The sequence below is a fragment of the Stegodyphus dumicola genome, chromosome 9 (assembly GCF_044657685.1).
Source record: "Stegodyphus dumicola isolate Sdum_Otavi_A_Nest chromosome 9, ASM4465768v1".
NCBI lineage: Eukaryota > Metazoa > Arthropoda > Arachnida > Araneae > Eresidae > Stegodyphus > Stegodyphus dumicola.
Genome location: NC_140776.1, coordinates 190182892 through 190196746, shown reverse-complemented (window position 1 = coordinate 190196746; position 13855 = coordinate 190182892). Strand labels below are relative to the sequence as shown.

Genomic DNA, 13855 nt, shown 5'->3' with positions numbered 1-13855 from the left:
TTAAATAATTCATCAACTATTTTGAATCTTTGTTCTAATTTTTCAAGGGAGCACTCATAGGACAAGACCATGATATCGTCAGCGAAACAAATAATCTCCGTGCATGGTAAATCAACAAGTATTTCGCTTATCATGAGGCTCCAAAACAAGGGAGCACTGCAGGAGCCTTGTGAGAATCCTTTCTCAATTCGATAATGTAAAACAAATCTATCATAGTCGTCTTGATATATGACTGTTCTGTTCATCAAATAATTTCTTATTAGACCAAAATGTCTTCCAGTAATTCCAGCCTTCTGGAGAGTGGAGAGGAGTAAGGACCAAACGATAGCATCAAAAGCCCCATGAATATCGAATGATATTAAGGCAACATGGTAATCATTCTTTTTCTATCTAATAAAATTAACTGTGTGATATAGAGCCAAATCAGTCGACTTTCCCTTCCTAAAACCGTATTGCCTTTTGCTTATAAAATTCTCAGTATCAAGGATATAACTAATTCTATTAGTAACAAGTTTATCAAGAATTTTTGCAAATACTTTTAACAGGCAAATAGGACGATATCTTTTACCTTCTTTAGGTATCAAGATAATTCTTCCAACTTTCCAACAGTCCGGGAAAGCCACCAAAGACAAACATTTATTATACAGAATAATAAAAAGAGAAGGATAAAATTCAAATAATTTCTTAATAATATTGGCTCCAATACCATCAATTCCAGGGGCAGATCTAATCCTCAATTTTTTAACAACACAATAAATTTCTTCCTAAGTAAAAAAATCATCACAAACAGTGTGGTATCTTCCGGTACTTCTATTTTCTTTTTGATTATCATTTCGTTGTTCACATTCAAAAGTTTCATCTTCTTCTCCAACAACATCACAGTCGTTCAATTTTAAAATTTTTCTTATTATTTTATCATAATAATCTTCAATTTTATGAAAATCATTATTACCCATTTCTAAAATTATCTTTTGTCACATTTTGCTAGTGGCAATTTTATAATATTTATCATAATAAACTGTATTTTCTAAAAAAGAGTTTTCTCTAAAATTCCTTTTAACTTTTTTAATCAGTTTCTTGTAAATTGCTAAGTTTCTTTTATATCTTATTCTTCTTTCTATCCGCAATCCCTCAGGTATATTATTAACTTGTGAGCTTTTCCTCAGGGCTCGAACTTTCCTTCGTTGAACATCCAAGGCCCCAGTCCACCAGGAAACATGTTTTCGATAATTACATGGTTTTTTTAATCAACAAGTACTTATCCATTTTTTTTTCTATGATTTTCCATTTCAAAAACAATATTATTCAAATCCTCTGAGGTTTTGACCAAACTAATTTTATCTTCAATTTTACCAAGAGCAATTCGACTTCTTTTAATCATACTTTTGATTCTATTTAAATCTCTTGAATAAATTTTTCGTGTACTATTCTCCATCTCACAGTTTCCAATTTTAATTAACATATACCTGTGATCACTGAATGTCTTACTGTCCAAAACTCTCACTTTATCAATATCCATATCTGGAGAACAAAGGGCCAAATCAGTCCAACCTTGACACACAGGGGACAAAAACGTTGGTGCAAGATCTTGCACATTTAAAAGTTTCAAATTATGTTGTATAATAAAATGGTAAGTTAAAACTCCCCTACTATCCATTTCATTCGCCCCCAATTAAAATTCTTTGAATTAAAATCTCCTACTATAATAAAACTATATGTATATAATCTAAAAGAACTTTCCAATTGACTTAAATGAGTATCTAAGTTCTCTGCAGGTGAGAAATAACTAGAAATGATAGCAATACGTGTGTGTTCCAAATAAACAGTTATTGCCACTATACAATCTTGAACAACATCGACTGTCAATTCTAATCTTTTATCTTCTACAATAATCGCGGCTCTACCATCAATAGCATTAACAACTCTCCACACAGTCAGTAGTTAAAATCTCTTTATTTTAGATAAATTCAAGAGCTACTTACCAGGGATGAGGGCAAAATTCTTCATCTGTATCTTGTTCAAGTGTATAATATTTAATTTATATCAATCAGAACAGGACAAAGTATAAGATAAAAAGTAATCTAAAATATATAAAATAGTCCCGGCCGACAATACAATAATCAGAATTAAATATCCAAATGTGTTTTTAGAAATTTCATTTCCTCAATGTAAACACTACAATCTACCGAAAAAGCATCACGTGAAATATCAAAATTTGTATTAAATTTCTTGTTAAACTCTTTGCAATTTATGGAACAATGATATTCACTCTTACAAGAAGATTTATGATGTTCTCTTGAGCAAATACTACATATAACTTCATTTTCTCAATCTTTCTTTGTGTGTCCAAAAGACAGACATCTCACACATCGCTTCGGTCGTAGAAATAACTTTGTTGAGTAAGACTTCCATTCTTTAAGTAGACGCTGATCCTCCAAGACCTGCTTTTGACATTCACTATTTATCAGGAAAACTCTATGGGATACTTCTTGTTCAGTGGCCTTAATTTTAAAAATTGGTTTAACACATTCCTGATTGCAAGAACAATCACACTTCATAGCTGCAACAAATTTCTCATCAGACAGAGCATCAGAAACATTATAAATAATTAATTTTGGTCGTATAAATTTACGCCTTCTAGGTAAAACCGATCCATTGAATTTTTGATTATTTACTACTTCCTTTTCCAAAACTCTGCATTCTTCTTTATTCTTCAGCTGTACCACCATCTCACCCTTTCGTCTGCAATAAGATTTTACAACATCAATTCCCATATCGCTTGGATTTAAATTTTCACGGATTTCATCATAAACGTCTACACCTTCTTTCAAAGGTTTCAAAATAATTTCATTATTTTTTTCCTTATACAAGTTTTTCTTCTCCTTATTTCTAATTTTCTTACTCCTGACCTCAATCCCTTTGTTTTCCATATTCTTCTCATCTGCTCTAAACCTATCCCGAAGATCAGCAATTCCATCCAAGACACGATCTAATTTCTCTTATGTTTAGAATTTTAGATCTAATTTGTCATCATGTTTAGAACTATTCACTTGATATAAGTATCTCTTGGATACCCACTCCGAAGTGTAGATATTTCCATTACTCAAAGACTCAGCCGACATCTTCGGAACACGTTTTTCTCTTAAAATTTCTACAATACTACTCGGCTGATCTTTGGAATATGGTAACAGGTAGTTTGGCGACATTTTGGAGGCGATAAAGGTATACCCAGGACTTTGGGAATAATGTGAGAAGTACTCAGTTCCGATTACGCATTATTTTGTGTGAGGGAAATGAGAGATCATGAGATATGTCATGCGACATTAATAGACGAATCACTGTTCTTTAATCGGAAAAGGGGGTATATTTGTAAAAATATCTGCTGTACTTTATAGCAGTAGTTTCATTCTATGTTCTGTGAAAAAGTGTTGTTTAATATTTGGATCCCATGGCCGTATATAAAGTAAATCCGAAATTTTTATTACGTTTATGTGTAGTTGCAAGAAATCTGGTGAAAATGGACATTTTGTGATCCGCCATACACTCAAGATTCTGTAGAAGATTAGGTAAGTTAGTATTTTTAATTATTTGAGGATACTATTTTTATGCATTGTTCTAAATGTAAGGAGTAAATAAATTAATATGGTATTATTTGAAAATTGTTATTAGCAATGATTTAGTTTAAAGTAATTAGGATTGTAATCTAATTTTTATTAATTTAATGTATGTGCTTATTTATATTTTAAGTAGTGTTTTTTAATTTAATTATATTTTAATTTAATGATCGTGATTTTGAGAGTTATATGTTTGTAGCATTTTGGAATACGTTTGAGTAGAAGTAAATGTGCATGAAAAGAACTTAAGTATTTGACACTAAGTATTTGTAACCATTTTTAATGTTTTGTTATGAATTCGTTGGTGACGTTTATAATAGATAATTTAGAGGTAAAAGTTTTTGGACATTTTATTTACATATACGTGGAAATGTTCATTTTTGGATAGGGTATATACTTTTTCGCGATCAGGTAATTTCATATATGTGCTTTTTACCGAGTTTAAAGATTCACAAAATTTTCCTGCATTTTCGCGCAAATTTTTGTAATTTATGAGAAAATAGCAGTGTAGATGGATAAAGTCAAGAGGGTGCGCAATGCCATTTTTGTGAAATTCTGGGATGTTTTTTTAAGTAAAAATAAGTCGACGTGTACATGGTTACTGTGTATGTGCGATTTTGAAAAACGCGGCAAGGAGTTTGCGATTATGCACTTTTTCCCAATTTTGCAGTTAATATTTGTCATGATTAAGCAGTTTTGTTCCATAAAATTTCTAGCATAAGTGTAATTCGGCTAGCAGATTCTTGGAAAAAGTGTTGAGTAAATAAAAAGAAAAGAAACATGTCTTTTCTTCGTTAAGACAAAATGGCAACGAAAAAAATAGGGGGTTGCTGTAGCAGAGTTGGTCGCCAAAGTTTCGCCAACAAATCGCCAAGTTACCATAATCCAAAGATCAACCCACTACTCATTTGTTTGAGAACTGAAACAATGTCATCCTTACTATCACTCTTAATTATCTCCGTAAGATCTTCAGTATTACTATTTTTTAATTGAGACACTGTTGGCCAAGGGACACAGAAATAAGCTATATACAAATAAAAGTCAAATAAATATAAAAAATAGCTATAAAATACTAAAATCCAATTCTTCAATGCAGCAAAGTTTCTTGAAAAAATTCTAAAAACTCTAAAATTCAATAAAACATCCTTAAAACAGTAAAATCAGTATCTACAAAGCAAATGAAAAATTTTTGCAATAAAAACGAGAGTTCTGGCACCTGAATTGAACAAATTGACCAACGTGCTGAAAGACGTCAAATACGGTGCACCAAAGATTGGCATTGACTTCCCGTCAACGGGCAAAAAGACTCTCTGATATTATTATGCACCAAACGATTTTCCTTCAAATAACATAAATCTTCAAATGTAAACAAATGTCAGCCTCGTTAGGCCTAACTCACTCAACGTTTTTAAGTTTAAATATCTCTAAAACCATGCAAGATAGAATTGTGCTTTTAAGTATATGCACAAATAAGACATGTAAGAATATAAAACATCAAACAGAATAAAGTTGCATGAAATATTCATCAAATAATCAATGTTTAACTTACTCGTCCATGCGAGTGGGGCGTTTCCGTGTAAGTAAAATTTAACACCATCATATCTTGAAAAATATCTAATTTCAGAACATACAATATACCTTTTTCGAAAGCGGAACACACAAATTATACGAATTTTACACTCTCACAAGCCACAAATTAATATGCACGGAGAAAATACAACTTTAATCGAGAGCACCAAAACCTAGGGCGGTATCTGATCGCCTTCGAACCTCTAACTTTCACAAATTTTATAATAGAATTGAAAATCATCCTTCAGATCTTATCAAAAACACAGGCATTCCGCTCAACCGGTGTAATTACGGGGCGCAGCCCCCAGCCCACCTAACCAAGACACGCTTGGTCATATGACTCTTCATGGGAGCTAGCCCATCCAACAACAAACGACGAGCCAGCGATCCAGCCGTGCTCAAAACACTCAACAAGAGAACAAAAAACAAAAGAGAAAAACTACAAGCCCCGGAAAACCAAATCATCAGGAACCGAGTAACAAAAAGGTTAGTAAAAGGAAAACGAAACAAAATAATAAATACGACCAGGGAAATTCACTTTATCCCTGGACCTAATACATTCATACAAACGAACAGAAACAAATAATAATAACTGTTAAAAACAAAAAAATAAGACGACATAAAAACATATAAACACATATACATACATCATTCACACAAAAATGCCTATGGCTTCTTTAGACGAATTTAAAATCCTCATAATCTCTTTAGAATATTCTTCAAGATTCTTATAGTTTTTCTTAAAATCACTGTGAAATTGTTTTCGATATTTAACCCTTGCGCTCCCGGTAATACTACAGTCCTCAAAAAGTGTTTCGAGTCTCCCAGAGCGTTACATAGTTTGCATTTATCATTATCCTGTAATCCGAATCTCTTTAAATATGCTGGGAAGCGACCGTGTCCTGTTAGGATCTGATTAACATCAATATCTATATACATTTCCATTTTCTTTCCTAAATTTATATTTTTTAGCAAGCCATAATTTCTACTAGAGTGTTCCCAGCTAGTTTTCCACTCATACAGAACATGATTAAATAAAACGGAGGTGGCCCTTCTTTTAGAGTATGGGATGTATTTAACAGTAACATTTTTATCTAATATCGCAGCTTTTGCCAATTCATCAGCCCTCTCATTCCCATCATAACCAGCATGAGCTTTCATCCAGTGAATTTTAATATTATGAATGTTTTTCAATTGTAAAAATAAATTTTTTATATCAAATACTAAACAATTTTTATTTTCAGGGCCCGAGAGGGATTGCAGTACAGACAAGGCATCGGAGTAAATATTTATACAGTAACCAACTCTTAAAGTTCTTTTAATCCAATTTAAAGCTTCAAATATTGCGTACATCTCAGCTTGATATACAGAGTTCATAGCATGAAGTTTAAATTTCCAATTATGGATCTCAATGCCATAGAAAAAGACAACAAAGGCTCCTCCAATACCACCCTCGAGCCCCGAACCATCTGTATAAATATCCAGTTCTTGATGTTTCAAGTAATTACAATCATAAAAAATCGAAATTCTATTAGCAGGATGTGTATAAGTATCATCAAAACCTCGGAAAGCATCGCTGTTAATAATGCAATCATCAATATTTATTTCGTCAACCAAATCATTTAAAAGTAAAAACTTTTGAAAATAAAATTTATATTGGGAAGAGAGGGGAGGAATTCCTGCAAGAATACAGACCACCTCCGTAGAAACAGTTCTGAAGACTCTAGTAATAGCCAGCATCCAGCTTAACCGGTATAGTGGTTAGCGTCACTGACTGCCATGCCAAAGATCCAGGCTTCGAAATCCGAAGAAGACATGGATGTTTATAAATGTATAGTGTCGGCGTGGCATGGGGGCACTCTATATATGCGGAGAACTGAAAATTCTCTTGTGTGGATTGGTGGAAGGGGAGAGAGGTTGAAGACCCTTCGTTTCATCCCCCCCGGGTGCTCTCCATCAAAACTGGGAGCGGAACTAAGCTATCCCTACGAAAAACTTCGTTTCTTACGAACCATAGTGCACCCAGCATGGTTCTTATGATTTTGTTTGAAGAGGATTTCTGTTCGTGCGAGAAGCTGCCGCCCAAACTGGTGATCCATAAGACCAGTCATGAACTATGGATCACCATTTTGGTTCGTAAGAAACGAAGTTCTTCATAGGGATATCAAAATCAACACAATAGATGAAGAAATCTTAAAGTTTGTCCACAAATTTTATACTAGAATTGAAAATCAGCCTTCAGATCTTATCAAAAACACAGGCATTTATGATTACTTAATTACTCAGCCTTATAAACGAACGCGGACAATTCATCACAATGTTAGTTGGTAGCATTTGTATATATTCATCATCGTACTTTATTCTTTATCACTTAGTATTTACTCAAGTTTTCTCTATGCTTCAATATTTGGACTATTGAATATGAACTTTGATTGACGTCTTAGCACTTATTTCATTCTGTAATTAATCAAGAATTCTTAGTCTACTACTTTAATTATTTGCAACTGTATTGGATGCTTAGCGGCCACACCCTTATACTCAAGTTTCTTATTTATCTACAATTATCCTGCGTCTATCATTATACTGATATATTTCTATAACAGACATTGTTAGACAACAGTTCTGTGCATTAGTTTTGTATATAGACCATGATTTTAACATAAAGCAACATGTGTATCTTAAGTTCGTTTCACCTCAGCCAATCAGCATCATGGTATTTGCACATGTAATCAGCACTTCACTGATTTTACGACGATAAATATGTAGTTACATTCTCGACACATACATGGAGCCACATTTGCAATAAACTTCTGCGAAAAACAGATGTAACTCAAGAATTTCATTCTCTACCAACATGCACCTATTCAGGACAAGCAATACTACATTATATAAAGCATTAAATGGATTATATCAGGTCAAGCAATGTACTTTCATTAGTACGACACTTGAAGTATAATGCTACGACCTGAGCTACATCTCAGTCTCACCTGTAAGGTGCTCAAGGCGCTGGCGTTACTTACGCTCCTTGCCACGAGGTATTTCATGGGATTGTTCTGCTGTTACTGTCAGACAAGTGAGATAAGTCACAACCAATCAAATGCAGTTCTATTTCGGAAAAGCCAGTCGTCCAGTTTACTAGCTACTCCCAAAGCCGCCGCGTGGGTATTAGGCAAATTGAAAGTTGGCGCCATTTATGGGGTTCTGTCGCACTCATACAAAGTGCTGCAAATTACGTGTGAAATACTCTTTTATAATATTCAAAATTTGACTTTCGAACTGAAAAGCTTTAGAATTATAATATTAAAACACGTGTTTGTCTTAGTGTTTTTTATTATTTCTTAAATTTTAAAAACTAAGCAATGATAAAACATTTTTTAAGTAAAATATAAAAATTAGAAAAATATATTCAAATATTGATTTCCCTTAGCTTTAGCAGCTACAAACGCGCGTATCAGTTCCTTTACATTTAATTTATCCAAAATTTGGCTCTCTTTGGATATCCGACAAGTCCGATAATTTCTGCTGCGCCATCGTAGATCAGATGTAGTCTTTTATACTTTTAAGTTTTGAAAACCTTCGTTCTCCAGTAGCCACCGAAACTCTCAGGGTTAAAAAAATCCGTAAAATTTATTGCAATATTTGGAAATGTATCCGTAAGATTGTTTTAATAAATATAATTTAAAACATCAGTATGTGACAAATCCTCTTTGGTAAACCGTCGCAAAGATATTATTTCTTCAAACAAATTTAATCCGTCAGTATCCTTTCCATTATAATTTTTAGTATCCATTAACTTTTGTTCCAATCCTCTACAATGCTTTAAAATTTCTTTGTCACTCTGGTTTTTTAAATTATGTATATAGTGTATTGAAGTAAAAGTAATGTTCTTTTAATTGACTGAATATTTCAATAATTGAAGAAATAGTAGTGTCTAATATTATATTGTAATATTCAACCTTAAATTTTTGTCTCGGATTCTTGATTGGTTTGTTCATCTTGAAGTAGTTTCTTTTTAAACCTGTTTCGACTTAAAACCTGTTTCGAAAAAAAAATCTGTTTTGTTTCGACTTAAAAGGAGTTTTTTTTAAACCTGTTTCAAAAGTCAGTATCCACCCCCAAACCATCAGCAACGATACTTGCATTGGCAATTGCGTGTTCATACCCTTCATCAGGTCTACGGTTATTGAGTTCTGATATAAGATTTTGTAAATTGTCAGTCACGATTTGTAAATAACATTTAGAGTTTTGCATTATTTCATTTACCACATTTACTAAATTTAAAACATCGTGTCAGATGTTAAAGGAACAAATAAATTTAAACGTCAAACCATCTGAATCAACTCTTTTGCTTGCGTTCTTAATTCTATGTCTCTTATTTGAGAGCAAAGAGCAAAAGAGTTGATTCAGATGGTTTGACGTTTAAATTTATTTGTTCCTTTAACATCTGACACGATGTTTTAAATTTAGTAAATGTGGTAAATGAAATAATGCAAAACTCTAAATGTTATTTACAAATCGTGACTGACAATTTACAAAATCTTATATCAGAACTCAATAACCGTAGACCTGATGAAGGGTATGAACACGCAATTGCCAATGCAAGTATCGTTGCTGATGGTTTGGGGGTGGATACTGACTTTCGAAACAGGTTTAAAAAAAACTCCTTTTAAGTCGAAACAAAACAGATTTTTTTTCGAAACTGGTTTAAAAAGAAACTACTTCAAGATGAACAAACCAATCAAAGATCCGAGACAAAAATTTAAGGTTGAATATTACAATATAATATTAGACACTACTATTTCTTCAATTACTGAAATATTCAGTCAATTAAAAGAACATTACTTTTACTTCAATACACTATATACATAATTTAAAAAACCAGAGTGACAAAGAAATTTTAAAGCATTGTAGAGGATTAGAACAAAAGTTAATGGATACTAAAAATTATAATGGAAAGGATACTGACGGATTAAATTTGTTTGAAGAAATAATATCTTTGCGACGTTTTACCAAAGAGGATTTGTCACATACTGATGTTTTAAATTATATTTATTAAAACAATCTTACGGATACATTTCCAAATATTGCAATAAATTTTACGGATTTTTTTAACCCTGAGAGTTTCGGTGGCTACTGGAGAACGAAGGTTTTCAAAACTTAAAAGTATAAAAGACTACATCTGATCTACGATGGCGCAGCAGAAATTATCGGACTTGTCGGATATCCAAAGAGAGCCAAATTTTGGATAAATTAAATATAAAGGAACTGATACGCGCGTTTATAGCTGCTAAAGCTAAGGGAATCAGTATTTGAATATATTTTTCTAATTTTTATATTTTACTTAAAAAATGTTTTATCATTGCTTAGTTTTTATAATTTAAGAAATAATAAAAAGCACTAAGACAAACACGTGTTTTAATATTATAATTCTAAAGCTTTTCAGTTCGAAAGTCAAATTTTGAATATTATAAAAGAGTATTTCACACGTAATTTGCAGCACTTTGTATGAGTGCAACAGAACCCCATAAATGGCGCCAACTTTCAATTTGCCTAATACCCACGCGGCGGCTTTGGGAGTAGCTAGTAAACTGGACGACTGGCTTTTCCGAAATAGAACTGCATTTGATTGGTTGTGACTTATCTCACTTGTCTGACAGTAACATCAGAACAGTCCCATGAAATACCTCGTGGCAAGGAGCGTAAGTGACGCCAGCGCCTTGAGCACCTTACAGGTGACACTGAGATTTAGCTCAGGTCGTGACATTATACTTCAAGTGTCGTACTAATGAAAGTACATTACTTGACCTGATATCATCCATAAGGCTTTAAATAATGTAGTAGTGCTTTGTCCCGAATGGTGGGATATTTAGTAACTCTGACTAAAATGCCGAAGGGATGGGAGTCGAATACCGGAGAAGGTTTGGTTGTTTGTAAATGTATACTGTCTGTGCGGTATGGAATTACTCTGAATATGGAATGAGCCGAAAGTCCTATGAAGAAGTTGTTGGTAGGGAAAAGGAGTCGGAGACCCTAGGGGCGCTCTTGCTGAATCTTGGTGGCAAGAGTGAGCTAAGTCGGACTACCACCTGTGTGATGTTCAAGGCTGTTGCTAACGGCAGGCGCATATGAATTCTGTATGCTGTCCAAGGCTCTTCCCAACGACAGGAGCCTATGACTCCTTTATGGTGACCAATGCTCTTGCCAACAACAGGAGCCTATTACTACTTACTCCTTTATGGTGTCCAATGCTCTTGCCAACGACAGAAGCTTATCATTCCTTTATGGTGTCCAATGCTCTTGCCAACGACAGGAGCCTATCACTCCTTTATGGTGTCCAAGGATCTTGCCAACGACAGGAGCATATGACTCCTAGCTACGATGAATATCGTGGGCTTATGCTGACCATTGACAGCCAAGCGAGATTGGTAACAAAAATAGCAAGTCTTAAAATGCATTATTCTTAAGAAACAGTTAATTTCTTTTGAAATGTATTCACATTTTTTTTCTACAGATCAAAGAGCATAAAAATAGCTCACGTTAACTATCTAAAACGTTTAATGGAATGATGTTTAATGAAATGAAGTATAAATTTCTTTGAAGAAGGAAAAAACTTTCTGAGCCATAGAGACATCAACTGTGAAGTGGACATACTTAGTTGTAGTATTAGAAAGTAAAATATATGAAGTAAATACAATAATGTAAAATTCTGACAGTATGTTATTATTCTTAATTCCTTTTCTATATGTTCAAAAATGATAAGAATGTTAAGTTCCATTAAAATCTTGAGACCAAAAAAAAAAAAAAATCATTAAAATCCTGAGGCAAAACATTTGAAATAATACTACAATAGGTTTCTTATAGCATTTTCAGAATATAAATATTTGTTAAGTTATACCAGATGTTTCTTTTATATATACTTTGTAAGATAATATTAAGTAAAGTGAGGCTGTAAGCTAGTTACTAAGTAAACTTGCTTTTACTTTGCTGCTAAGCGAAATGACAAGATATAACTTTTTTGTTCATCTACGTAAAAATTCACACAGTGAAAGGCTGAAAAAGTAATGTGCGAAAATAGTATGTCGTAATGAATGAAAGGTTCAAATTTGTATAATTTCATTTTGCTTTATTAGATGCAGTTTTTCTATCCATTTTAATGCCCCATGGATTTCTTTCCTGATTAAAATTGGAGGCAAATTTACCTTGGGTAAAATAACACAGGTATTATCTAGTTTAAATAAACGCATCTAAACTTTTTGCTCAAGCATATTAACTGAAAGAGGGAAATAATGAATCCTCTTGCCGAGAAATTAAAAAAAAATATTTAACTATCTTCTCCGATTTATCTTATCAACTTCCATAAAGTGGACCTAAAAAAAGAGTAAATACTTATCTTAATGCTTCATAAGCAATTATTTTGTAACACGATGTCTTATTTCGACTAAAAACAATTTACTTTCTATTTTAAACTCTTCATGTACGACTTAGGATACAACAATTGCATTGTTTTTGTTACTAAGTGTTACCAAAACCCACGACATTCATCAGGGCAAGAGTCAAATATGCTTGTTGTCGACAAGAAACTTGCGCACCATGTATGTGACTACCCGACTTCAGCTAACCCCCCAATTTTGAAAAATAGCCCCCGGGGAGGGGAGTGAAGAGTCCCAGGGTCTCCCAGGGAAATTTATTGTGGTAATGAAGTGCAGGATTGCGCCTGTCGTTGGCAAGAGCCTTGAGCAGCACAGAGGTGACAGCCCGCCCTTAGCTCAGTTCCGCCCCCAATTTTGATGGAGAGCACCCAGAGGAGATAGGTCCTAAGATCTGTAACAGCTTTAAATAGTATTAAAATCTTGTAGTTTAAATAATTTAAATAGATGAACATTAAGTTATTTGTGAATGGCAATATTCGAAACCAGACTCGAGTGCCACGTGCGACTCTCGCACGAAGAATGTAATTTATTTTTAAATGTTAGAATATGTTTTCTCTTTCTTGTTTGTATGTCGCCATTTTTTTGAGTGTTAAATAAAAGTTATTGCTGTGTTCCATCATTGGAATTGCTTCATTTCGTCAAAGAAGTATCACAGTCATAATTATTTTGGAGGCACCGACCGAGATCGAATAATCGTGCGTATTTTTATTTTATTAGTTCATCACTGAACATAATATTAGTGATACCAGATTATTACTTCCTGTTCATATAGAATTGCTTTATTTTATTAGTTCATCACTGAACGCAATATTAGCGATACCAGATTATTATTTCCTGTTAATATTAAATTGTCTTATTTTATTACCGTATTTGATATTATATTTAATATTCATTTTAGTTGTGCAGACGGTAGACATATATATATATTGCTCTATGTTATTATTCTTATTTTAATCACAATTAATGTGGTAGAGAGAATGAACTTCATATAATTTAAATATTTCATTTTTGAGGTATACGTACTTAACAAAGTGCATTTAATTTCGTGATTCCTGACTGCATTAATTAATTAAAGTAATTGAATTGAGCTATTTTGAGGAAATATAAAGAAAACAGTGTTCGTTAATTTTAAACATAGAAACAATGTCTTACTTAGGAAGAACTCGTAAGGAAGATTTGCAAAATCTCGCGGCTGAACTGGGAGTTCATGTGACTGCAGATTTGAAAATAGTCGATTTAAAA

At 33.1% G+C, this 13855-nt stretch overlaps 1 long non-coding RNA gene across 1 annotated transcript in view; it reads right to left on the bottom strand.

Moving 5' to 3' along the window:
- Window positions 1-5490, bottom strand: part of LOC146995592 (uncharacterized) — a 36957-nt gene extending 31467 nt beyond the window's left edge. Inside the window, exon 1 of the long non-coding RNA XR_015043246.1 lies at window positions 5164-5490. This is a non-coding gene — a long non-coding RNA (uncharacterized LOC146995592). The remainder of the gene's footprint in view (window positions 1-5163) is intronic.
- Between the last annotated feature and the right edge of the window lie 8365 nt (window positions 5491-13855).